Source organism: Diplotaxodon limnothrissa, linkage group LG3 (genome assembly GCF_057381915.1).
Source record: "Diplotaxodon limnothrissa isolate DT_005_m linkage group LG3, D_limnothrissa_male_GT1.1, whole genome shotgun sequence".
Lineage (NCBI taxonomy): Eukaryota > Metazoa > Chordata > Actinopteri > Cichliformes > Cichlidae > Diplotaxodon > Diplotaxodon limnothrissa.
Window position 1 is genome coordinate 50,091,416 of NC_140598.1, and position 27,680 is coordinate 50,119,095.

The window sequence follows — 27,680 nt, forward strand, 5'->3', positions numbered from 1 at the left end:
ATGGCTGAAGGTAAGAAATTGTTATATCATTTGCAACTTTGCAGATGGTTTTCACCTGTCTTTCATTTCCAGTCATGCCTAAATCGTCCCCTTTTTCCTTGTCAGTGTACTTGTTTTGTTCTTTTGTTCTCCCTTTTTAAAGACCGATTAGCTGGTAGAGCTCCTTATTATTTATTTAATTTTGTCTCCTGCATTGGGCTTACACCTCTTCACAGATTTGTACAGTGGCACATATTTACATGTCTATGGGCTCTACTGGAAAAAGGACAAAAAATACTTTTTTCCCTGTAATTTGGTGTTTGAATGATAGTGACTTTTTGTGTGCGTATTTCAATCTGTGTATAATCAATAAATATTTTTTATTTAGAGTGATGAAATTTGTTTCTTAAATTGGTAAAAATAAATTACGTTTTATAGATTTGCAAATGTGTGTGGAGCTGTACTTAATTCATGCAAGTTCATGCAAGGTGGGCTCACCTGGTCATTCTCAGGTATTCACCTAGTTTTGAAGTCAATGTTGCAGAAGAAGGGGAGAAATAAACCTACAGCTGGGAGTGATCGTGGCTCAAGAGTTGGGTGTTCGTCTTTTAATCGGAAGGTTGCCGGTTTGAGCCCCAGCTCGGACAGTCTCGGTCGTTGTGTCCTTGGGCAAGACACTTTACCTACTGCCTACTGGTGTTGGCCAGAGGGGCCGATGGAGCGATATGGCAGCCTTGCTTCTGTCAGTCTGCCCCGGGGCAGTGGCTACAACTGTAGCTGCCTCCTCTAGTGTGTGAATGTGAGAGTGACTGAATAGTGGAATTGTAAAGCGCTTTGAGGTTCTCGAAAAGCACTATATAAATGCAATCCATTGTTATTATGTGTGTGACAGATGTGGTGGGTTTGCAGACTTTCTTTGTTCCACTGAGCTCAGAGGCTGTGATCACTGTTTCTGATGGAGGCATCTACAAGACTTACTTAACAAACCATGCTTTGCTTTATTTTTGCTCTAAACCCAAGAGCATTAAACTCACGGCCACACTGAGAGTAGAAAGAATAATCATAGCAGCAGTTATACACTGTTCATCTTTAAACTGCAACTACTGTCTGTGGCAATCCCTTATTATCTAATAAAACCCCTTGTCTTTGTTAGAAATTATTTTAACTGACCTATTCCTCTATTTGCCACCTTATTCTACTTTATTCTGTTGCTCCTATAGAGCACTTTAAAATATGGACTTTGAAAAGTGCTTCATAAATGTGTGATTACACTTACATCTTACATCCTGTCATTGAAGCTAAGATCCAACATGAAAACGCATCAGTTATCCGCAAGCCACAAGGCGGCACAGAAACAACATTTAAATAAAGAATAGATGTTTTGATTATTCCACAGCTTTACAAACACAGGACTTAACCCAAAATAAGAAACACACAGAAATGTCTACTGCAAACTGAGATTACAAACCCAAAAGAAGTAACCCAAAAAACAATAGCTAACCTCCCAAGACTAATAATAAATAGCAGCTCACTGCTGCTTACATCTTCAAGATGCAGATCAAACATTAAAAGTTACAACATAACACTTATGCAAGTGGTTGGGCAAATTTTCCTCTGTAAGTGGAAAGCCATCTTGGCTCTTTATACTGAGGTCCTCTGGCTCGGGGAAGTCACAGCCAGGCATTTACACAGTCCAGTCAACGTGTATTATCATTATTATTATTATTATTATTATTATTATTATATGCACTCTGTGTCTCGCTACCTTATCGTAGTGGAGGTTTGTGTGTCCCAGGAACACCAGGGAATCCCTGTTGCTGGTGGTGCACTGAGTTGTGGCTGAAAGGTGGTTGATGCCTATTGTGGTGGTAACCTATGAACCAGCTGGTGGACAGCAAAAGTGAAGGGAGCCATCAGGGTGAAGGAGGAGTCCTATCGGGCTTGGTTAGCCTGTGGGACTTTGGAGGCAGCTGATTTTTCTTGGCAGGCAAAGAAAAACATGGCTCGGGCACTGGCTGAAGGAAAAACCTGGGTGTGGGAGGAGTTCAAAGAAGACAAGGAAAAAGACATTTGGACTTTCTGGATTCTGTCAATTTCAGACACTATTCTATAAAGTTTGTGGGCAGAGTGCTAGCTAAAGGTCCAGCTGCTGTATTTAACAGGGAGACAAAAGATAGAGAGCTAACTTCACTCAGAGATGGAGAAAGATAAAAAAAAAAGTCAGGATCATCTTAAACATGTCAGTATTCGGCTCTTTGGCTTTCCATTTATTTTACTTATTTGTCAGACTCAGTGTTGTCTGTTTTATTAGTGCTGATCAGGGTTAAAGCTGGTAAAGTCCTGATAATTATATGTCTTTAACTTGGTCAGTATAATATGAAAAGTTTTAGAAAGAATTCTGCAGAAATATTAAACATTTTTATTAAGGGCTATGATAATGTCAGAGAGTGTTTGAAGATGACCAGATGATGAATGTATAGTATAGTACGACTCATACAACAGTTATAAATACACAAGATCAGATCTTCATAATGAAAAGCATTTTTACAATCTGTTCTTATTATTGTTTGTCAGCTTTCCTAAAAGTGTGCACCAGCTGATGTGACTGAAACAATTGTGTGTGATTGTGTCACAGATGATGGTAATGGTCCTATCCTGGTGAGTCCTGTTCATCCTGTGACTGAGGGAGCTTCTGTTAGTCTGAGCTGCAGTTTGAGAACACAAAAAATACTTTCCAATGTGTTTTTCTATCACAATGACAAACTTATTGAAAATGATCCCCGAGGGGAGCTGAAGATCTCTGCAGTGTCAAAGTCTGATGAAGGTTTCTACAAGTGTCAGTACTCAGGAAGAGAGTCAGCACAGAGCTGGATGTCAGTTAAAGGTGAGAAGGATCAAAACATTTGATGGATTTTTGTAAAAATGATTTTCATGCTTGAGAAGAAACATTAGATTGTCTGTTTAATGCTTGAAGTCACCTGGATCTATTTTGTGAGAACTGAAATATGCAGTATAATAATAAGTATTATACTTTATTATTACTTAATTATTATTAGTCATTTCAGCAGCTGTGTCAGGAGCTGACAGCTCTTCATCTCCTGTGTGGTTGATTGTTGGACTGGTTTGTGGAGTCTCTCTCATTATTATTCTCCTGCTCTTGTTGTATCGCTGCAGACAGTCCAAGTGTAAGAGCCTCTTCTTTTCATGCTGCATTAGAGAGTTTATTTACTACATACACTTTAATTATTCACACATATACATGTATTCTGATCTCATGACACTAAATATCAGTGGAACAATTTATACATGACAAACATGTGTAATAACATTTGTCTCTTTCACAGATTCCTGCTTCACCAGGTTGGTAAAATACTTTTTATTATTATTTTAAACAAACATCAGTTACTTTTGAGTTTATTGTGTTTATTTCCTGTTTTAGGTCGATCCAGTCTGAAAGTCACAGTCCGGGCTCCTCCACAAATCATGGAATCAACCAGAATGAAACTCATGTGTACGACTCTCTTCAACATGGTCAGCATTGAAAAACAGTCTTTATTATCATTATTAATATTGACTTTTATTAAGCCTCCATTAACACAAACATTTAATAGGTTCAGTTTGTGTTCAGCAGTTTTTCAAAGAACATTTAAAGATCTTACAGTCCTGGTTTTGACTCACACAGAGTTTCTGTGTTTGCTCTGATCTTTAGTGTAACTAATAAAATGATTAATGTGAGCCTGGCTTGTTTTTTCTTTAGGTACTGCTGACGTCTATGAGTCAGTCACACAAGTGACAAACAGAAATGGTCAGTATATGTGCTGAAAAGCACAGAGCAGTTAGAGATGAAACTTGTTTTTGATTTAATGAAACTAATTCCATGTTTTTACAATCCTGTAAATAAAATTATGAACATTTCAGGAGCAGATGAATATGAAAACGTCGCCTCCTCTCTTATTGAAGAAAGAGTGAGTACATAAAACGCGTGCAGTTTAAAAATAAAACAAACATCCTTTAAAAACGTATTTGTTTTCATTTGTGGATGAATTTGATCACCTCACAGGGCAACACGACACACCAGAGGAGAGTGCTGTTTACTACAATGAAGATGGGATGCAGGTACAGTCACAACAGTCCCATGCAGTGTTTGGTTTGTTAGCTCTCCACCTCACAGAAACACATAATGTACAGAGTAGGGATGGGTACCGGTGTCCGGTGCCATGATGGCACCGGTTCTGACATAAACGGTAGTAACCAGACCGAAAAGCAGCGCACATTTCGGTGCTTTATTTCGGTGCTTTTTTTCCCTGAGCTGTGATACACTTCTAGCCAATCATTTTACGTTTCCGAGGATAGTAGGCGGGTCCAGGTACGTACGTTCTTTTATGCAGAGCTACAGATTAAAAATGCCCAAGGCGAAGCGGTCAAAAGTCTGGCTGTACTTCACAGCAAAATATGCAAACTCAGCAGCCTGCAACAAGTGCTTTAAGCTGATACTGTGATGCTGTCAAAGGAAGTAACACCTCAAATCCGATGAAACACCTGGCGACGCATAGCGGGGTTTTTTTTAAAGCCGAGAAATGCACCGTATTTGATGGCAGCAGCAGCCGTTCTTCTCTGCGTGAGTAGCTTAATGTTGTTCGTGTGTAATTTATGTTGAGTAGGCTAACCACGTTATTACATTAATGCATGTAAGGTGAACTAGCAAACATCATCATAGCTACATGCGGCTGTCTTCTTGTTTGATGGCAGATGCTCCCTTTACCCTGGCCAAAAAGGCTAAAATGACCAAAGAAAAAGTGGAAAACAGCTAAACTGAGAGGTTTTTGGACAAAGTTTGTATTTTTTCCATTGTTTAAGCACTGCTTCCAGCTAAGAGTGATACCATATATGCCCCATAGCTGCAGAAAAGGCTAACATTGTTATCCTTTTACAAAAAAACAGCTGAATATGAGAGGTTTTTGGACCAATTTTGTGTTCTCCATTCTTTAAGCACCGGTTTGAGCACCGTTTGAGCACCGGCACCGTTTCAAAAGTACCGATTTGGCACCGGTATCGGATAAAACCTAAACGATACCCATCCCTAGTACAGAGACACTGGATACAAAGTCTGAGCTTCCTGGATGCTTTTATCACCTGCTGGCTGACTAACAGCTACTTTGTAACCAGTTTTACACATAAAGCTTTTTCTCCAGCTCCACACTCAGCTCTGTATCACCTGCTCTGAAAAGAAGAAAATACATTTCATTTCATTTTCACATTTTTGCACAAAAAGAAATCTTTACAATACAGAACACACAACAAATGATACCATGTGTATATCAGAGACCACATGTTTAAATCAATGAAAGTAAATCAGGATGATTTCCTCCTCCACACAGGTACAGAGGTGTGTCTGAGGGTCGCACCTCCTAAACAGTCAATAAGGTACAGTTAACGTCACACTCTTTGTAAAGACTCAAACACACAGAACAGAACTTCACTTTACATCGAGGGCAGGCAATGTTTTTATAATAAACTTTATTGTTCTCCAACAGGAAGCCACAGATGGGACAGGCACGAGGTGCAGCCAGTGACCCCATTAAACTGATGTTTTACTGTCCTTATTTTCCTCGAGTTATTGGTTCTGTTATTAGTTACCTAACACAACCTAATGTGAGTCTTTTGACTGAAACTAACCAAGTGACCTGGTGGAGTCTTGTCTTGTTGGCTTTATTGTCACTTCAACCATATACATTTAGTTCACAGTGAAACGAAACAACGTTCCTCCAGGACCAAGGTGCTACATGCAACATAAATTTACAACATAAGGTAACACTAAACTAGCTAACTAAGAGGCCTAGTTTGCTGGCTAGCAGAGACAAGACAGACTGACCTAACATAAATTACAACATAAATTAACAAAAAACTAACTATCTAACTATCTAAGGAAGACTAGGAAGTAAAGAAGTTAGTGCAAAAATCCAGTAATAATATTGTGCAAAAGAGCATTTACAGGTTGGTGTATACGATAGTTTGGTGGTGTAGGTCGGTGTGGGTCGGTGTGTTTGCGCTTGTGTTGATTAGTCAGTCTAGACTCAATGCTTGAGGTAGTTAAGTTAAGGTGAGTGATAATGTTGTGTGTGTGTGTATGTGTGTGTGTGTGTGTATGTGTGTGTGTGTGTGTGTGTGTGTGTGTGTGTGTGTATGTTTCTATATGTGTGTGTGCGCGTTTGTGTTTATCAGTCCAGTCCCTTTTTGTTGAGGAGACGGATGGCTTGTGGAAAAAAGCTGTTGCACAGTCTGGATGTGTGTGCCCGAATGCTTCGGTACGTTTTTCCAGATGTTAGGAGTGTGAAGAGTGTGTGAGAGGGGTGTGTCCGATCAGCCACAATGCTGGTGGCTTTGCGAATACAGCGTGTAGTCGGGAGAGAGACCCCGATGATCTTCTCTGCTGTTCCCACTATCCGTCATGCTCTGTACTGACAGAATATGGCGATACATGTGTTTTTATAACTTTAAGCAGTTATTTCTTAAATCCACCTTCACAGTCAGAGTTACATCTGTGTCAGTTTTTGAGAGCTGGGCTCCATGATGTAAATTAGCCTTTTTTTACATGTAGTGTTTCATGTCCCCTTTAATGCTGAACACCTTATATGACATTTTCACACAACAACACTTCTGCTCAGTATTGATTTTTCTTTTGCATGTTTGCCATCCTCCATCTTCCACTTTTACTGATTTGGTTCATGTAACATTTCTGATGGTTTCATGTTCATCAAAATATTCTAATCTGCAGTTTCAAGTCTTAGAGATTACACTCACTTTACATTCAGTTGAAGTTGAAGTTGTTGCTGTTCTTGGGAGACATTTCTCTTTTGTTCTGGTATCAAACTGCCTCGTGTTTGCTGAGTTTCAAGCTCTTTCTGTTCACCTGTCAAACTATTGCTCATGTTTCCAGAGCAGCTTTTCTTCTGGGTGGTTCACCTGGTGTTTTCAGTTCATGTTCAGTTTATGTTCCACATTCATGTTTCCCGCTTCACCGTGCCAGCCCTCTGTCTCAGTGTCATTAGCTCTACTTCCTGTTTCATTATGTTCAGCTGTGTTCTCACCGGTCCCTAATCATCATCATTAGCCAGTGTACTTAAGTCCTCAGTTTCATCCTGGTCTTTGTCGTGTCATTGATGTTAATGTTGTCTACTCTGCACGTGTGTTCAGTTAAGACAGTCATTTCAGTTCAGCCAGTCATCTTATGTTTGGCTCATCTGCTCGTCATAATAAATACCAGCCTTCACCTACCTGTGAGTCCAGCGTTTGGGTCCTCCTTTCCTCGCATCCACACTCGACACCCCTGACAGAATGACATGACCCTGCGTTGTGGACCCAGCGGACTCTGACCTCTTCGAGCGGCAGCAGGCAGCGCTCTTTCACTGGACGGAGGCGCTTTTTTACCCGCTTGGAGCACTCAAAGCACTAATGGGCTTCATGTGCACATTAGTGCTCAACAAATTGTTTAAAATCCAAAGAGGAGAAAGTAGAAAGAACATGTGACAAAATGAACACGGCTACTTACAAACACAGTGACTGTCCTCAGACAGCGCACACAACTGTCAAGTAATTCAGTTCAATTCAGTTTAACTGTCTGTTGCTGTAATTTGGTGCTATATAAATGAAAGTTGACAATTTTTATTATAAGGTGCAAAATCATAACCACAGTCGCCTCCAGGGGCTTTATACTGTAAGGACTGTACAACAATACAGAGAAACACTCCAAATCAGACGACTATGAGTGAGCAGTTGGTGACAGTGAGAATGAAAAACTCCTTTTTAACAGGAAGAAACTTTTGACAGAACCAGGCTCAGAGAGGGGCGGTCATCTACCACCTGCTGGGGTAACACTGTGGAAAAGAGCCAGAAATGAATAATAACTGAGCAGCTTGACCTCACAGATCATTCGGTTGCTTTTGAAGACGATGACTTACTGTAAGTGTGATTCTGGGTCAGGAGTCTGCTGTGGCACAGAGACCCTCTGAAGCAGGGTGGGCAATTCATTTTCCTGAGGGGCCACATGAGAAACTGGGCCTGTTGTGGAGGGCCGCATCAATAAACTGAACTCAATCCTGCTCAGTACTAATTTGATCTCTGTATAAACTGGTACTGGTAAGAGTGGACGCTACAATTAGGCAACGAAAATGTGAAACAGACAGAGTTAGAAAAAAAGCCCTTCACAGCTTTTTGTTATTACGCTGATTGTTTGTCTTGTTTTGTCTCTGCAATAATTCAGTTTAATAAAGTGTTTTGAAATGAACTGAGTCACTGGTGAATTTTGAAGAGCTTTTTCTGTGTCTGTGACTCTTTTACTGCTTTTTTACTTGGCAGCACTTTTTTATGCGGCTCTGCCATCATGTGTCAGAATACAGAGAGAACAGTCAAAGTCAACAACTTAAACACTTTTTGAGCTGCTGAGCACCAAAGCTTGTTTTTGATCTGTTTACGCTCTGAAGCCGTCTCACTGAAGACTTTGCAAAAGGAAAATATTGTTTATGTTTTGATAAATTAAAACTTTTTAAACCCTAAAAAATTGTTTTTACTATATTCAACTATACACAAATGTACAGTGATATTTTTATTCAACAAGTAAGATCATGCAGTGATAATATGAGATCAAACTACAAACATGGCATTACAGAATGACATCTTTGTTCCTCTAAGCAGCCACGTTGCCTACATGTGTGTCAAAGGCTGTTGTTGATATATAAATATAGTCATGATCCTGGGTTTGCACCCAGCGTTTTGGGTTTGGACTTTATGGTTTTGGGTTATTTAATATTCAGAGGTCATGATTCTGCCCTGTAGAGTTGTTATCCCTCTGTTTATGTTCTTAGGTCAGCCACCCTTCAGTTATCCCATTTCTTCTAGCCTGCATGGGGGTGACTTTCCCCTGCAGGCCCATCTTCTCCAGAATTGTCCTGATCACACACAAAAAATAAGAGAAGAGAGAAAACCATGGCAATTATGTTAATGCCTAAAGTTTTCACAGCAGAACACAAGAGGAATACCGTCTGGACATCACCGGTTCTGTACAGTATGAGGGTTAATAAAACCGTACTCATATGAATATGATGTGCAAATTGATTTATTCTTAAAATTTATTATTAAAACATATCAAACTGAAATCCTGAAATCCAAAATGAATCCTGGGATATGTTGGGCCACGAACGATACAGCCAACACATCCTTCAAATCTGGGGAAATGAAGGACGCATTTGTCGCCGCATTTGGAGGACTCTTCAAATTTGGACAGCCTTCGTCGCGTCTTTGTGACGTAATTGCCTACAAATGCAGCCATCGACGAATGCTACCCCTGAATTTGGACACAGCCTGTGTCTCAATGTGCGTTGTGCACACTTCCTGTTTTACTTTGATAGTCACTTGTGCTTTGTGCATCATGTTCAGTTTAAATTGTGTCCAGCTGTGCTTCCAAGTGTCTCCTCTTAGCTACGATTCCCTCCTGTGGTTTGTTCCCTTGTTTGTTCTTGTGTGTATTTATGCCTGCATCTCTCTCTGTCCTGCATCGCGGTCTCCCTCATCGTACAGCTGTGTGTTCTGCCTGCCGTTTAGTTTCAAATAATTTTTTTTGTAGTTTTGCATTTTTTTGTATTCCAGCAATACAGCTGGGTTTAAGTTAACCTTTTCTAAGAGTCTGCATTTTGGTTCAAATCCTCATTCCTTCCCTCTTCACACCGCCAATAGAATAGCCCTTTATTCTCATCGTACATGTACAATGAAATTAAGGATATTTAGATCAGACCATGGACCTTTAGATCAGACCATGACAGGAAGGATCACTTTTTAAAGAGACGTGGCTGATGGAAAATATTGTGTTAACATTTTTGAAACCGCAAGTTCGCAAATAGCTGCAAGTCTATCTGCACCATCTCTGCACTTAAACAAACATCAATGACCTCATGTATATGTGTGTGTGTGTGAGATAAAACATACGTGATCATGAGGGTGCAAAACCACAACAGAGAGTCAAATGGTGGGACTCCCCACCATTTGACCTTAGAACTGAAGAAGCTTCTCGGATGAGAGGTGAAACGTCTTCAAGCAACTTAAACAAGTCCAGACACTTTTCTTTGCAAGCTCCTTAGACTACGATGACCTGGATGACTGAGAACCTTCACAGACACACAACAGAGAAAACAGAGAAAGATCCAGGAGACCCAAAAACAAACACGTGTCCACACCAGCAGAAGCAACAAGGAGCCAAAAAGAAAGATCACCTAAAAACCAACCGGAAGCCGATCCTGTCAGAGGTTGGCCATCCCAGTACGAGCTGAGGACAGAGCCCCAGGGCTCTGGGCACATGCACATAAATGCACAAAGACACACACCTGCATCAACCCACCGTTCTAAAACCCTTCACCCTGTGTCAGTATTTCTGTGAAGTATGAATGAAAGTTTGCACGCAGCTGCAGGCTTATCTGCACTTAAAAACCCTCAGTGATCTCATGTTTTTCTCCATCAGCCCACAGAATGAATCTCAATGTCTCCTGAAAACACTTTGGCTCTGTGCTATGTGATAATGTCTTATTCTTGCTATCAAACCTCAGGATGTGTAAAGAGGAACTGGAAGTTTGGTCATGGCCAAATTGAAATATTTAACACAATGAAGCAACATGGGGTTTGTTTCAGTGCTTTGTGTATTTACTCAATATGCATTCAAGTTTAGAGTTACTATGGCAACATGAGTAAAAATATAAAAATAAATGATTTAAGGAATAATTACTAAAATGCCATTAGATACACAACAAAAACCTCCTGACATCTCTCCTCTGTTTTTGACCTTCTGCAAATGATTTTTAGTTTTTAATAAATAATTACAATCCACAGTAAAACTGAAAATAATGAATAAGTGTTGATAATGTTCACTCGTATGGACACCAGACTGATGTGTCTTCTGACATATCAGTCTACACATAGCTAAACAGTTTGACTGAACTTCTGTCGAATCATACAGTATGTTATTCTCATTTATGTTGTAAGTTGAAACTTTTGTGAACTTTTGTTGATAGAGACCATATGGAAGATTTTGTGATGACCCAGAGTCTCTGTGTTCCAGTGATCAGTTATCTGTAACTCAGTTTTCTTCATTTGTTACTATTGAGGCCTGAAATGATCAGCTTCAGTAAGCTTTAGTAAAGGTCACCTCGTCTGCATTTGACTCTGGAGAGAATTACATAGTCTTTGTTGGTAACATGTAACATTCACTTTGATGTGCCAATAGAAGATACATTTATTTGTTGTCTTTGTTAATTTAATTTGTGAAACATACAGGTCTTTAGTTTCAGTTCAACCACACAGTGAGTCATTTACTCTGTTTGGGTATCAGCCAAACATAGAATTTAACCACAAGGAGAAAACATTCACAGATCTGAGGTCAAAGGAGCATTTTTATTATAGCACTGCATGATGATGTTTCAGCTAAGAGTCAGATAAAATCTCTAGATGTTTTTATGCAGCATGAAAGAAGAATTTCCACATAATTCCTCCGATAAAGAATCAAAATGTAAAAAAATCATTAAAAAGACTTAGATATAAAAATACAGGCTGTAAAACAGAAAAGGGGTTTTGGTACATTCACTTCCAGTGTGCAGGAAGAGTAACATTGCAGAATGATAATGATCCAGGGGACGCTGTCAGAGTAAAAAAAGACCTGGTAAGATATGACTTAAAGCGATGGAAAACATGTCACAAAACTGCTGCGGTCAAAGCTACAGGAGCTGTTTGAGTTTGGTGTAAAAGGGAAGGAAGCACAGAGAGACCAATCAGAAGAAGAACCTGTAGAAAAACTCTGTCACACCCAAACAAAACACAACTTCTCTTTTTTTCTGCAAAGTAAAACTGTTTGTGATTATCTGAGGATCAGAGTGCAGCAGGCTGGATGTGACGATGGGGCTCTCTTTGCTCTGCATGATGGGCTTTTTCTGTAAGTACACGTCTGACATTGTTTGAAAGGCACCAATAATTAAAATGTTCCTGATCTCTGAGAATTAGTGAGTCACTGCTTAGAGCTTGTTTAGCAAACAGGAGAAATTTGGTGATTATTGTTCATCCCTAAATTTACAATAATCAATAATCAGAGTAAAGCCTTTAAAAAAAACTTTACTCTGAGGTATAATATCTGATGAGTTTTTATTCATTATTTTAGTGCTCAGTACAGTCATCTGTGGAAACGCTGAAGGTAAGAAACACTGTTTTTACTCCAGTTCATATATGTAGCTGTTATCTCCTACAATGCTCGAAATCAGGGGTGTCAAACCTACGGTCCACGGGCCACATTCGGCCCTCGATACAATTATTTCCGGCCTGCGAGCCAGTTATTAATGTACCCTCGGTATGTGGGAACTGAATCTTCAGCCCTGCTAAGAATCCGTGCTTTGATGGGCGCACCAATCGCATGCAAAGACAGGCTGGGATCATACCATTATGTGAAAGAAAGAAGGGGGGCAGATGTCCTGAAGACAGCAAGTGTAGTGGTACAGGCCAAACCATTTCAACAACTACCAAACAGGTAAAACAGCAAATGATTAAAGTGCAGGTAAACAGAAATGTTTCTATTTTTCAGCATCTACCATAGAAATACAGTATAGATATAATAATGATGAGCTGCCAGAAGTTTCTTTCTATTTTTACACATTTGTTTCTTACAATTTAAGTCAAAGGGTGGTGCCGACAGGTTTCTCTCTTTCTCACAGCAGCTTTTTCTTCATCATGTAGAAAAACAGTTAAATACTGTAAACCATTTCTTACACTGATGGTGTCAGGGTGGTGGCTCATTGGCTCCCTTTTCTGTTCCCGTGTTTCATTCCATGTCTCCTCTCTGTGGTGAGTCTGTTTTGTCACCCATGTTTGTCTCCATGTGCCTTATTCGATGTTTGTATCTCTCTGCCCTCTCTCTCTCGCCCTCTCCCTCACCCCCTTGTGTCTTAGTCGTTTTACTGTGTTTCATCTTCATCTTCATCCTCTCTTCACCTGTTCCTGTTCTTGTGTCTCTGCTATTGCCTCCCTGTTTGTTTATCACTGTTGTTGTCAAGTCCGTGTGTCTCAGGTGTAGGTCTCAGTGTTTCCTGTTTTACTTTGACAGTGTCCCATCCTGTGTTCAGTTTTGCTTCCTGTATTGTGTCATTATGTTTATTCCCCCCAGCTGTCTTCTCCGTGTGTTTCCTCATCACCATCTTGTATATTTATGGAGTCAGTCGTCAGTCGTTTTTATATGGCGTTATCTTTGTGCCACTATTCTGACCGCACGTAAAAAAAAATTGCAGGTGCAATTGTTGCATTTTTGAGGAGAAATTTATTTTGAGTGAAGAAAAACTAAATTTGAGTGAACAAAATTCATTGCTGCTTTGCAAAAAATGTATCTGTGTTTGCTATTATCCACACACACACAACAGCAGCCCCTCTCGCTCAGTTTTTGCACTTGCGCTCGCTCACAATGTGTTGCTCGCGTTCTCAACATTTCTGCCCGTGCGCGCTCAACTCTTTCTGTACACCGTTATATTTGTGCCACAAAACCAGCCAATCACAGACTTGGATGCAAAAAAAATCTGATTGGCTGTTCTGGTCTCCAATCAGCTCGAAATGATGAAATGTAATATCCCAGAATCCATTTCGTCCAAAACTCAAACGAGGCAGTGGCGGAGGAACACAGAGTGTTTAAAATGATCATATTAAGAGTGTGCTGCCTTCATACAGACTAATTCTCTTTTCATGGATGTTTATCTGAACAGTTTACAGCACAGATTTACAAGAAGATGATGATTTGTGTGAGTAGTGCAGTGTATCTCACTGATATTGGCATGTGTGCTGCTTACCTCAGTGTACGCTTTTGTATTAACTCTTGGAGTTCTCAAAATCCTTGTACAAAGCTACATGGATAAAAATGAAAGGAAATACCAGATACTCCGGCTTCCTCCCACAGTCTAAAGACATGCACTTAGTGGGGTTAAGTGAATTGATTATTTTAAATATGTGGGAGTGTGAATGTTAGTCTCTGTCTCTGTCTTAGCCCTGCAACAGACTGGCGACTTGTCCAGGGTGTACCCTGCCTCTCGCTCTATGATAGCTGGGATAGTCTATAGCCTCCTGCGACCCTGATAAGGATAAGCGGAAGAGAATGGACAAGAGTTTAAAGTGGGATTCAGCGTGTGGAAAATCCTAAAATCAGTTTTTAATGGCTCAGGCTATTTTCTATTGAGAGCTCCAGTAGATTTTCTTAATGTATGAGCTGTGATCAGCTGACTTGCTGCTCTTTACAGATTTATCCACCTGAATTCAGTCTGATGTAAGCAGACGTTTCATGAGTTGTCCTCCTCACTACACTCACAGTACACTGTTTATACTGACTTTATATTGGACTGTCACTGTGCACCAGTCACACACTGGTCTTTCCTTTAAATCCCTCACAGTACAGCAAACTAACCTGTTTATCCTGCACTAATCTGTAAAGGATTTTCATGCAGCCTTAAATAACACAGTGATTCTACCTCAGTTTGTTTTGCAGCATGCTTCACACTATAAAAAAACATAATGTCAACATAAATACTCAAGTAAAGTACAGATAGCTTACGTACAGTAACAAAGTATTTGTACTTCGTTACTCCCCACCTCTGGAAATAAGTAAATTGTGTGATATTTGACTATAAAATTGAGGTTGTTTATATGATATTGTGTGTTTATGCGTTGATGTTCAGTGTCACAGTTTAGATTTTTGCACACCTGGTTGTGTTCAGTCACTCTGCTGGTAGAGTCTAAATATCATTTAATCTGTTTGGTACAAACTAAACTTTTTATTGTTTATTTTTTAAGTCAAATTATCAGTCTACTAATGCTATGTTTTATTTGATCAGCTCCTCCTAAGCCCACTGTGACCCTGCAGCCACCCTGGACTCAGATATACAGCGGTGAGACAGTCACTGTCAGATGTGAGATTCAGGGAGGTGAAGGAGCTCAGTGGACGTATGAATGGAGACGAGGCCAGTCAAACATACCTGAAACATCCAATGAATACAGAATCAGCAGCGCTGCTGAGTCTGACAGTGGAGAATACAGCTGCCGGGGCACAAGGACAGAGTGGAGTGATACCATCACACTGACTGTATCATGTAAGTTAGAGATCTGTTTTATCAACATTAGTAAGAATCTGTTGTTCTTGCAGCTTTGTATGGAACGCCAGGACTGCCATAATGAATTAATTAAATACACCATTAAATAATTAATTAAATGTGGCAATAATTAATTAAAATTGGAATTAATTAATTAAATAAATAGTTATGACACATGTAATTAATTAATTATTGACACATTTAATTAATTATTTATGTATTTCACATTTTAATTAATTATTGACACATTTAATTAATTAATTATTGACACATTTAATTAATTATTTATGTATTTCACATTTTAATTAATTATTGACACATTTAATTAATTAATTATTGACACATTTAATTAATTATTTATGTATTTCACATTTTAATTAATTATTGACACATTTCATTAATTATTGACACATTTAATTAATTATTTAATGATATATTTATTTATTTCATTTTGGCAGTCTTGGCGCCTGGCTCTCATCATGAAATAATTTTATCTGTCAGCCTCACCCATCAAACTCAGGGGGCGGGGTTAACGCTGATTGAGTCAAAACCATTGCTTTGGCCTGGTGGCCATTGTTTCTAGCACACAACAACCGGCATGTGGAAGCTAACAGAACTGAGCTTTGAAAAACCCTGTTTGTGTGTTACCAAATACCGTTTTAATATTTTTTTAGCCGAGAATGTAGTGGTTTAATCTTCATGTGTCTGGTCGGTTTGTCAAGATACAGCCTCTTTGCAAAAGTGTTTCGATGATTTCGGAGATGTCGTCCCAGTCTCACGGCAAAGCGTGGGATAGACCCGCTCGCCTCGCAAGCAATCCCACCGACAAAGCGCAGGCCCCGGTACACAGCTGTAGTAACCCCCGCTGACTTCTTTTACTGAGGTTATATTTATCGATGTTTTATTTCCTGATGTTCTTATGTGTCCTACGTGTTTCAGTCGCCAATTCTGAATTATAACTAACATTAAAAACATGTTTAAGGAGGAGAGAGAGCAAATAAACCTGTTTAACATCTGATCTTTGGGTTTTTGTTCAGTAATCAGTGTGACCTGTGTATAAACACATAAAAGAGATAACGTTGGTGTTTCCGTCATGTAGTAACTGCTGGCTTTAACTGTACAAAGGTTGTTTGACACTATGAAACACATACAGACTTCATGATGTTCGGCTAATATTTTTATTGTGAATATTAATCATGCTGACCTCGCTCTGTACACCACGCAGCGAGGTCAGCATATCCACGATATCCTCAGCTCCATGAGTTAACACAAAGTTTCCCAGCTGACTATCTAACTGCCAACTATTCCAGAGACGTGAAAATATACAGCATAAAGAAAAGTGTAAGAGACTCAGCAGCAGATTAGAATAACAGTTATACATTTAATAAATCACCAAATGAATCCAAGAAACGAGCAAACCTGTTCCGACAATTTGAATTTGTATTCCCTCAGCTGCAGACTCGCTGCTGTTTAAATGTTTGAAAAGGAAGATTAGATATAAAAAACGTCAAACATAGACTCAGTCTGCCTTCACATTTGATATGAGGCCAGCACGTATAGTGGCCTCAGCAGGCTATTACTGAAATACACGTGCTATATCATAAACTATGATATAAACAGGGAGGTCCTATTAACATGTTTAGTTTTAAAGGACACCTTCCTGCCTTTAGTCTCCTTCATGAGCAGTATTAGTTTTCTTCTAACATCCAGAAGTCTGCACAATGTGTTTCATAGTTTGTAACAAGCCTTTGACAGGTAAACATAACATGACCGAAAAAGCAAAAAAAAAGAAAAAAAAAAGAGAGAGAGTGTTGACATAAGAAGAGAAAATTCTCTCAATTATGGAGACAGACAAATGGTTCATTTATGTTTGATGTGTGTTTATTCCTCCCTAAATATCGTCGGTGAAGTTCGCCATGCATGTCAGATTTTCCTGCGCATTTTTATACCTCTGCCAACAGAGAGAGAAAAAAAATCACATTCTAACAGACAGCTGGTGCTTAGAATACAGTTGAATAACTATTAAAAAACAGATGATATTTAGATGATAGTTTAGTCTAACACATGTGCCAGTGAACCATTAAACGTCTGTGAAACTATGCAGTTATGAAACGTAACTTTAACCTCAGCCAAACCGATTTGCTCAGTTGTAAATAAAACAGCGAAGTAAACGTGACCCGACAGACAGAACCTGAGTGAATGAAGTCCAGCGTTTAACCACTGAGAGCTAAAACTCAGCTGAGGTTTGAAAGCTGTTTGCCGGTGATTGGACATCAGCCGCTGATAAAGCTGTTCGCCTATAAAGTGCTCTGTAAGGAAACGAGCTCCAGCAGCTCTGCGCTCGGGGAAAACACTATATTTACTTATCTTGTGCAGAAAAATGCGCTGACATTGCGTTATATCGAGCACCGGCTGCCCAGTTAAACTGTGACTATCACCAGGTAACTAGGCGTGTTTCTTGAATTAGCAGCAGGTGTTAAACAGCTGACAGATGAGGAGGAGGATGCATGCAGGTAAACTGAGGGTCTGCTGAGCTGATCGCTGGTTTCGTGAGAAAAATGTCAGCTCGTTCTTTATGTTACAGAAGCACAGAGACACAAGACCAGGCGGAAAGAGACGATCGTTCGGTGAGAATCTGCGAATGCAACATGTGGAACACGGAGAGTGGAATATGTAAACAAACCGGTTAACGTAACCCCCTCGGTGCACTCTGCATGCTAACTGTTAGCAGAGCTAGTGAAATCTCTGAAAACATCTGAGCACTTTTGCAAACATGTTCTATGTTGACAACCTGACCAGACATACGTCGCGACATTCGCGGCTAAAACACTGTTAAAAGTGTAGCTGGTGACAGAAAAACGGGGTATTTTAAAACTACACCACCACCATTGCTGCTTGTGATTTGATCTGCATTCTGGGATAACTGGCTGCCCCAAGTCTACACAAGCAATCGATTTTCTAGGATCGACCTGTTTTGACTTACTTTGCACGGCAACCAATCAAATGTTAGAGAAGCTGCATGGGCAGCGTTAACCCCGCCCCCTGAGTTTGATGGGTGAGGCTGACAGATAAAATTATTTCATGACGAGAGCCAGGCGTCAGGACTGCCAAAATGAAATAAATAAATATATCATTAAATAATTAATTAAATGTGTCAATAATTAATTAAATGTGTCAATAATTAATTAAAATGTGAAATACATAAATAATTAATTAAATGTGTCAATAATTAATTAATTACATGTGTCAATAATTAATTAAAATGTGAAATACATAAATAATTAATTAAATGTGTCAATAATTAATTAATTACATGTGTCATAACTATTTATTTAATTAATTAATTCCAATTTTAATTAATTATTGCCACATTTAATTAATTATTTAATGGTGTATTTAATTAATTCATTATGGCAGTCCTGGCGTTCCATAGCTTTGTAGCTGTTTCATTTGTGCTGCTCAGTAACATATTTTGAAAAGCAGCTTTTTATTCACAGTGAAGAGAACAAAACATATCAGAGTAACGTCTCTGCTGTGCAGCTCTAATACATGAAGTGCAGAACAAATGCTGAACCTGTTTCAGCTGCTCCACCACATCCACTAAGAACAACAGTAACATCCAATATTTTCACTTCTGTATTTGTGTTATTTTTATTTTTATTACTCCCTGTTGCACCAACATATGATGCAGTTCCTTCAGTTGTTTTTAGCATGTTGTCTATTGTTGAAATGATCTTAGAGGATTCAGGTTTTAGTTAAAGAGTCTGGTCTCATGACAAACACACACTGGGTCTTTTTCACTTAGTGAACCTCGCCTCTGTCAGTGCACCCCAGGGTGGCTGTGGGTACCATGTAGCTTGCCATCACCAGTGTTTGAATGTGTGTGTGGATGGGTAAAGCACTTTGGGGTCCTTAGGGTCTAGTAAAGCGCTATACAAATACAGGCCATTTCATTTAATGAATATAGAAATAATCATCTCACAGACAAAACATTATGTGCAGCTACTGTCAGTGCCATTGATATTTATTTAGAGTTTTTTCTCTAATTGATCTTTCTGAGTTAGCTTCAGTAATTACTTCCTCCAAACCATCGATGTGTCTTTTAAAACCCATTCTGACACATCTGTGCACATCGACAGGAAATGTCAGCTTCCACAGCAAAAGAATATAAAACACACTTACTAGGTCTCATCTTAGCTATCAGAGGCTTTAACAGCAGATTTAGTAAAGAACACAAGGACATAGCATGCTAAGTACAATCAGATCATATTAACCTGGGTTACTTTCTCATTACAGATGAATTAACTAAGTCATGCTTCAAATTAATGAGAGTAAACGAACTATGCATTTATTAATTAATTTTAAATACACTGAAGTAAATTTTAAAAAAATTTGCTGTGCAGATCAAAACAGTATTTCAGAGTATTTTGTGTCACACACTTTGTTATAGCTTCACCAATAAAGTTGATCATTTACATTTTTCCATCCAGATCTTTAAATTGTTCTGATTCAGTCATTTTTACTTTTATGTTCTTGTTCTAAACTGAACTGCAGCGAAACCAAAGGCTGAACTGAGAGCTGATAGGACAGCTGTTCCAGTAGGGGGCAGTGTGACCCTGACCTGCTCTGTGAGCCCATCATCATCATCACCATCATCATCATCACCATCATCATCATCTGGATGGAAATACTACTGGTACACAGATGGCAAATCTTATCAACCTGTGACAAATGAACAAATCAGTGTCTCAGAGGGAGGACTCTACTGGTGCAGAGGAGGAAGAGGAGAACCAGTTTACTACACAGAGTTGAGCCAGTCAGTTTGGATTGACACAACTGGTGAGTTTAAATGTAACTTCCTACAAAGCACTACATCTGATGGTAACTGAACCTTTTGTCATTCATGTGTTTTTATTGTACTTTCCTGAACATGAACAGTGTCAAACAGGCCTGTTGTGACTCTGTATCCAAACTGGTCTGAGGTATACGGAGGAGAGACGATCACTGTCAGATGTGACATCCATGGAGGAGACACTGAGTGGGATTATGAGTGGGAAACAAACAGCATCAGAAAACCTCCAAATCAAAATGAATACAGGATTATTTCTGCTTCATCATTCAACAGTGGAAACTATCGCTGTAAGGGCAGAGTGAAAAGTTCACAGCATGAAACAACAGAGTGGAGTGATTCAGTCACACTGACAGTTTCTGACAGTAAGTCATGTTTGCTTTAAGCTGTTTGAACACTTTGTAAAATGTATTTCTGTTCATAGACTGAGATTATTATTCTTTGTATAAACTGAGCTCACTGTTCAGAGACTGTACTACATGTTCACTGAGAGAAAATCTTTGTTGAACAGATGAACCCCGTCCTGTCCTCACTGTGTCTCCATCATGGCTGAGTCCTGGAGCCTCAGTAACTCTGAACTGTGAGGTTGAACATCCGTCTGCAGGATGGAGCTTCTACTGGTATAAAGCTGTTCCTGATCTATCAGAGAAATCCTCCAGTTATGAGCTGCTACCTGATGGCAGTGGGACTGCACAGGACTCCTACATCATTCATGGACAGACACACACAGCAGGATATGTGTGCAGAGCTGGAAGAGGAGACCCAGAGTATCACACTGATCACAGTCAACCAAAGTTTGTCTGGTCTGCAGGTCAGTTTGTTTCTCTCTAATAAGTTGTGTCATCACTTTAATTCACCATTATTTTTCTTGCAGCGGCATGCTGACATTGAAATCTGATGTCCAATTACAATTAAATTGCATTAAACGATTATACTTAAGTTTCCTCAGAAGCATTAAAGTGAATCTCATCCTTTCTCACTACATTCAAGTAAACTGAGCTTCAGTCAAACACTTCTGTTGTTATTCAAATTCCTCCTTGTTTGTTTCTCACCGAGTTAAACGAGGATGAATTTTGTCTCCAGGTCTTTTTAATCTTCATGTTTATGATTAGAAAGTCTGTAAAGCTGGCAGCACTCCTGTGAAGCACATTATGTACACAGATGATCTCGTGGTCTTTAGTCCTCATGTTGTTGTGCTTTTGCTGTGAAAAATGATATCAGACATGATGCCTGTAAAGTGCTGTCATGATTTGTAGAAGCAAAGACAACAAACATTTAAGATCTGCTGATGTTAAACTGTCTGATAATGATCTGACTGTTTGTAGTAAGGTCACAAATGTCAGACATCTTATTACATGACTGATGGTGAAGATCTTTGCTTGTGCAACAACAAACATGCATGCTGTGGACAAGCTGTAGGAAAGCAGGCTTACAGAAACTTCTAATGTAGCTTCTAATGATGCTGTGAGATTATTACTGAGAGACCCAGATGGTTCAGTGAAATCTTTCCAGCTACAGGAGTCACAACATTTAAATCTGTATTAACAAATTTTATTCATAGATTTATTTGCAGTTATGTTGGGTTTAGCAAGAACTATTTTTTTCACTGTGATATTTTGAATCCTAACATCTGTGAGCTTTGTCTCTTCACTGCATGTTGTTTCCAGATGTTCATTCAGCAGCGTCTCTCACAGTGAGTCCTGACAGAGTGCAACACTTCACCTCTGACTCTGTCTCACTGACCTGTGAGGGAAACTTCACTGAGTGGAGAGTGAGGAAGTTCTCTGAGGACGGCCGACTGTACTCTGACTGTAGGAGAATGACTGGATCCACATGTGACATCAAAGCATCAAAGTCAGATTCTGCAGTGTACTGGTGTGAGTCTGGATCAGGAGAGTTCAGCAGTGCAGTCAACATCACTGTACAGAGTATGTTATTATACATTTACTTCTTGGATCTGAATGATTTAGACGTCACATGAACATTTGTCTCAGCTTTGCTGTATGTGAAGTAATTCTATGTGGCAACACAAACAAAAATGAGAATTTCAGATGATTTTAGGCTCCAAAGCTTCAAACAATATTCTTGGTTTTTGTTCTCTAATTAAATGAGTATTTTATATTTTCTCCATCAGAATGAAACTCTAAAAAGCTCAACATCTCTGTCATCACATTAGATAAACTTTTATTGTCTCCATTCAGAGTAACTTAGGGAAACACATCATGCAAAAAACAAACAAAAATGCAAACACTCACCCACAATTTCACCCATAATGATTCAGCAATTGTATTGATAATAATTTGACTCCTGCAGGGAAGACTAAACACTGAAATGTTGTCACTTGTTCAAACTTCTCTCCAGTCATTGAAACCAAGCTGAGATCTCCAATAGATCTTTCATCAAAGATCGTTATAAATATGACGATTATTTTTCTTTATATTTAATGCGAAGGTGTGTTTCTTATACCACTGCACAATCCCTTCTGATTTCCACAATTTTTTTTAATATAATATGAAAAGAACAGGAGATCTCACACAGCCCTGTGAGACTCTTGTTCTTATAACCTGTATGTGTGAACGAGTAGAACTGACTTTAACTTCCTGTTGTTTTTTTAATAAAAATAGCCAAACAACCATCTGATTATATAGGGATCCACTTTCATGTTATTTAACAGTGTATAAGTGTTTGTGGTATTAAACGCTGATCTTAGATCATAAATAACAATCGTGCATAAGCTGAGGGGTTTTCTAAATGCTTTAAAATCAAGTGAGTTAAAGTAATTATATTCAAATTGTACTTCACTTCACAAGTGCTCAACCATAATGCATTCAAAGGATTTCATTACTACTGATGTTACTGCTGCAGGTCTGTGATCATTATTATGCTGATTGCAGCCTTTTTCTATATAGTGAGGATGAAGCTGATATCAACAGGACTCCAAGCTGGAGTCAGCTCATCAGCAAATGTTTAAAGAGAAAAGCTGAAACAGCATCAGGCCCACAGGCCTTCTTGGTATTTAAGTTTTTAAATGCAGTTATTTTTATTTCATTCTATTCACAACCCTTAGATCAGTTACTAAGTGAGTCTCTGTTAGATCACATTATGAGCTTGCAAAATAAAAGGATCAGCCGTTCAACTTCATTTACTACATGCATTTCTTTCTTACCTGGATTCAAGTCGATAATCTGTTTCACAGAGTCGCTTCTGTGAAAATCTCCCTGAAGCTTACATGTCCGTTTTTTTCTAAAAGTGTGCACCAGCTGATGTGACTGAAACAATTGTGTGTGATTGTTTCACAGATGATGGTAATGGTCCTATCCTGGTGAGTCCTGTTCATCCTGTAACTGAGGGAGCTTCTGTTAGTCTGAGCTGCAGTTTGAGAACACAAAAAATACTTTCCAATGTGTTTTTCTATCACAATGACAAACTTATTGAAAATGATCCCCGAGGGGAGCTGAAGATCTCTGCAGTGTCAAAGTCTGATGAAGGTTTCTACAAGTGTCAGTACTCAGGAAGAGAGTCAGCACAGAGCTGGATGTCAGTTAAAGGTGAGCAGGATCAAAGCATTTGATGGATTTTTGTAAAAATGATTTTCATGCTTGAGAAGAAACATTAGATTGTCTGTTTAATGCTTGAAGTCACCTGGATCTATTTTGTGAGAACTGAAATATGCAGTATAATAAGTATTACACTTTATTATTACTTAATTATTATTAGTCATTTCAGCAGCTGTGTCTGGAGCTGACAGCTCTTCATCTCCTGTGTGGTTGATGGTTGGACTGGTTTGTGGAGTCTCTCTCATTATTATTCTCCTGCTCTTGTTGTATCGCTGCAGACAGTCCAAGTGTAAGAGCCTCTTCTTTTCATGCTGTATTAGAGAGTTTATTTACTACATACACTTTAATTATTCACACATATACATGTATTCTGATCTCATGACACTAAATATCAGTGGAACAATTTATACATGACAAACATGTGTAATAACATTTGTCTCTTTCACAGATTCCTGCTTCACCAGGTTGGTAAAATACTTTTTATTATTATTTGAAACAAACATCAGTTACTTTTGAGTTTATTGTGTTTATTTCCTGTTTTAGGTCGATCCAGTCTGAGAGTCACAGTCCGGGCTCCTCCACAAATCATGGAGTCAACCTGAATGAAACTCATGTGTACGGCTCTCTTCAACATGGTCAGCATTGAAAAACAGTCTTTATTATCATTATTAATATTGACTTTTATTAAACCTCCATTAACACAAACATTTGTCAGGTTCAGTTTGTGTTCAGCAGTTTTTTAAAGAACATTTAAAGATCTTACAGTCCTGGTTTTGACTCTCACAGTGTTTCTGTTTTTGCTCTGATCTTTAGTGTAACTGTGATAAAATGATTAATGTGAGTCTGGCTTGTTTTTTTCTTTAGGTACTGCTGACGTCTATGAATCAGTCACACAAGTGACAAACAGAAATGGTACAGTATATGTGCTGAAAAGCACAGAACAGTTAGAGATGAATCTTGTTTTTGATTTAATGAAACTAATTCAATGTTTTTACAATCCTGTAAATAAAATTATGAACATTTCAGGAGCAGATGAATATGAAAACGTCGCCTCCTCTCTTATTGAGTTTAAAGATCTTAGAAGAAAGAGTGAGTACATAAAACGCGTGCAGTTTAAAAATAAAACAAACATCCTTTAAAAACATGTTTTTTTTTCATTTGTGGATGAATTTGATCACCTCACAGGGCAACACGACACACCAGAGGAGAGTGCTGATTACTACAATGAAGATGGGATGCAGGTACAGTCACAACAGTCCCATGCAGTGTTTGGTTTGTTAGCTCTCCACCTCACAGAAACATATAATGTACAGAGACACTGGATACAAAGTCTGAGCTTCCTGGATGCTTTTATCTCCTGCTGGCTGACTAACAGCTACTTTGTAACCAGTTTTACACATAAAGCTTTTTCTCCAGCTCCACACTCAGCTCTGTATCACCTGCTCTGAAAAGAAGAAAATACATTTCATTTCATTTTCACATGTTTTGCACAAAAAGAAATCTTTACAATACAGAACACACAACAAATGATACCATGTGTATATCAGAGACCACATGTTTAAATCAATGAAAGTAAATGAGGATGATTTCCTCCTCCACACAGGTACAGAGGTGCGTCTGAGGGTCGCACCTCCTAAACAGTCAATAAGGTACAGTTAACGTTACACTCTCTGTAAAGACTCAAACACACAGAACAGAACTTCACTTTACATCGAGGGCAGACGATGTTTTTATAATAAACTTTATTGTTCTCCAACAGGAAGCCACAGATGGGACAGGCACGAGGGGCAGCCAGTGACCCCATTAAACTGATGTTTTACTGTCCTTATTTTCCTCGAGTTATTGGTTCTGTTATTAGTTACCTAACACAACCTAATGTGAGTCTTTTGACTGAAAGTAGCCAACTGACCTGGTGGAGTCATGCTCTGTACTGACAGAATATGGCGATACATGTGTTTTTATAGCTTTAAGCAGTTATTTCTTAAATCCAGCTTCACAGTCAGAGTTACATCTGTGTCAGTTTTTGAGAGCTGGGCTCCATGATGTAAATTAGCCTTTTTTTACATGTAGTGTTTCATGTCCACTTTAATGCTGAACACCTGATGTGACATTTTCACACAACAATACTTCTGCTCAGTATTGATTTTTCTTTTGCATGTTTGCCATCCTCCATCTTCCACTTTTACTGATTTGGTTCATGTAAACATTTCTGATGGTTTCATGTTCATCAAAATATTCTAATCTGCAGTTCCAAGTCTTAGAGATTACACTCACTTTACATTCACAGACTTGAAGTTGTTGCTGTTCTTGGGAGACATTTCTCTTTTGTTCTGGTATCAAACTGCCTCGTGTTTGCTGAGTTTCAAGCTCTTTCTGTTCACCTGTCAAACTATTGCTCATGTTTCCAGAGCAGCTTTTCTTCTGCTCAGATTAAAAATTTACAGTCATTTCTGTTTTGTTGATTTGCCAAATTGTTGCTCAGTTGTTGAGAATCACTTGTTTTCTGTTCTGTTGCCAAACTGTCTGTCAGTTTCATATAGACATTAATTTGCTCTTGTTCAGTTGCCAAGTTGCTGCTCAGTTGCTTTGAATCGAAGTTCATCTCAGTTCACAGGCTGCATTGCAGTTAAATAAAATATTTCTCTTCTGTTGAGTTTCTAAACTGTCTTTCAGAATAATTTATTCTCAGTTTTCTGCTCAAACTTTGTCTCAGACATCTGATTTTCTCCTCTTCTGTTCAGATTCAATCATCTTCTGCTCAGTTGTCTAAAGTCAAGACTGTGTCAGGGTTCCTGGGTGGTTCACCTGGTGTTTTCAGTTCATGTTCAGTTTATGTTCCACATTCATGTTTCCCGCCTGACCGTGCCAGCCCTCTGTCTCAGTGTCATTAGCTCTACTTCCTGTTTCATTATGTTCAGCTGTGTTCTCACCGGTCCCTAATCATCATCATTAGCCAGTGTACTTAAGTCCTCAGTTTCATCCTGGTCTTTGTCGTGTCATTGATGTTAATGTTGTCTACTCTGCACGTGTGTTCAGTTAAGACAGTCATTTCAGTTCAGCCAGTCATCTTATGTTTGGCTCAACTGCTTGTCATAATAAACACCAGCCTTCACCTACCTGTGGGTCCAGCGTTTGGGTCCTCCTTTCCTCGCATCCACACACGACACCCCTGACAGAATAACATGACCCTGCGTTGTGGACCCAGCGGACTCTGACCTCTTCGAGCGGCAGCAGGCAGCGCTCTTTCACTGGACGGAGGCGCTTTTTTACCCGCTTGGAGCACTCAAAGCACTAATGGGCTTCATGTGCACATTAGTGCTCAACAAATTGTTTAAAATCCAAAGAGGAGAAAGTAGAAAGAACATGTGACAAAATGAACACGGCTACTTACAAACACAGTGACTGTCCTCAGACAGCGCACACAACTGTCAAGTAATTCAGTTCAATTCAGTTTAACTGTCTGTTGCTGTAATTTGGTGCTATATAAATGAAAGTTGACAATTTTTATTATAAGGTGCGAAATCATAACTACAGTCGCCCCCAGGGGCTTTATACTGTAAGGACTAGGGATGGGTATCGTTTAGGTTTTATCCGATACCGGTGCCAAACCGGTACTTTTGAAACGGTGCCGGTGCTTAAACTGTGCTCAAACCGGTGCTTAAAGAATGGAGAACACCAACTTTGTCCAAAAACCTCTCATGTTCAGCTGTTTTTTTGTAAAAAAGATAACAATGTTAGCCTTTTCTGCAGCTATGGGGCATATATGGTATCACTCTTGGCTAGAAGCAGTGCTTAAACAATGAAACAACACAAACTTTGTCCAAAAACCTCTCATGTTTAACTGTTTTCCACTTCTTCTTTGGTCATTTTAGCCTTTTTGGCCAGGGTGAAGGGAGTATCTGCCATCAAACAAGAAGACAGCTGCATGTAGCTATGATGATGTTTGCTAGTTCACCTTACATGCATTAATGTAATAACGTGGTTAGCTTACTCAACGTAAATTACACACTGTTGGGGGAAAACTCTGTTAAAGACTCAGGAGAAATAAAGACACAATGAGACAAGGTTACTTTTTATGCTTTAACGTGCACACGGGTGAGCTGCAAGAACAACTCACACCGTGAACAGAGGCTTGGCACTTTTTATAGG

At 39.1% G+C, this 27,680-nt stretch overlaps 1 pseudogene; it reads left to right on the forward strand.

Moving 5' to 3' along the window:
- Positions 1-27,680, forward strand: part of LOC146636444 (sialoadhesin-like) — a 58,567-nt pseudogene continuing 30,887 nt past the window's right edge.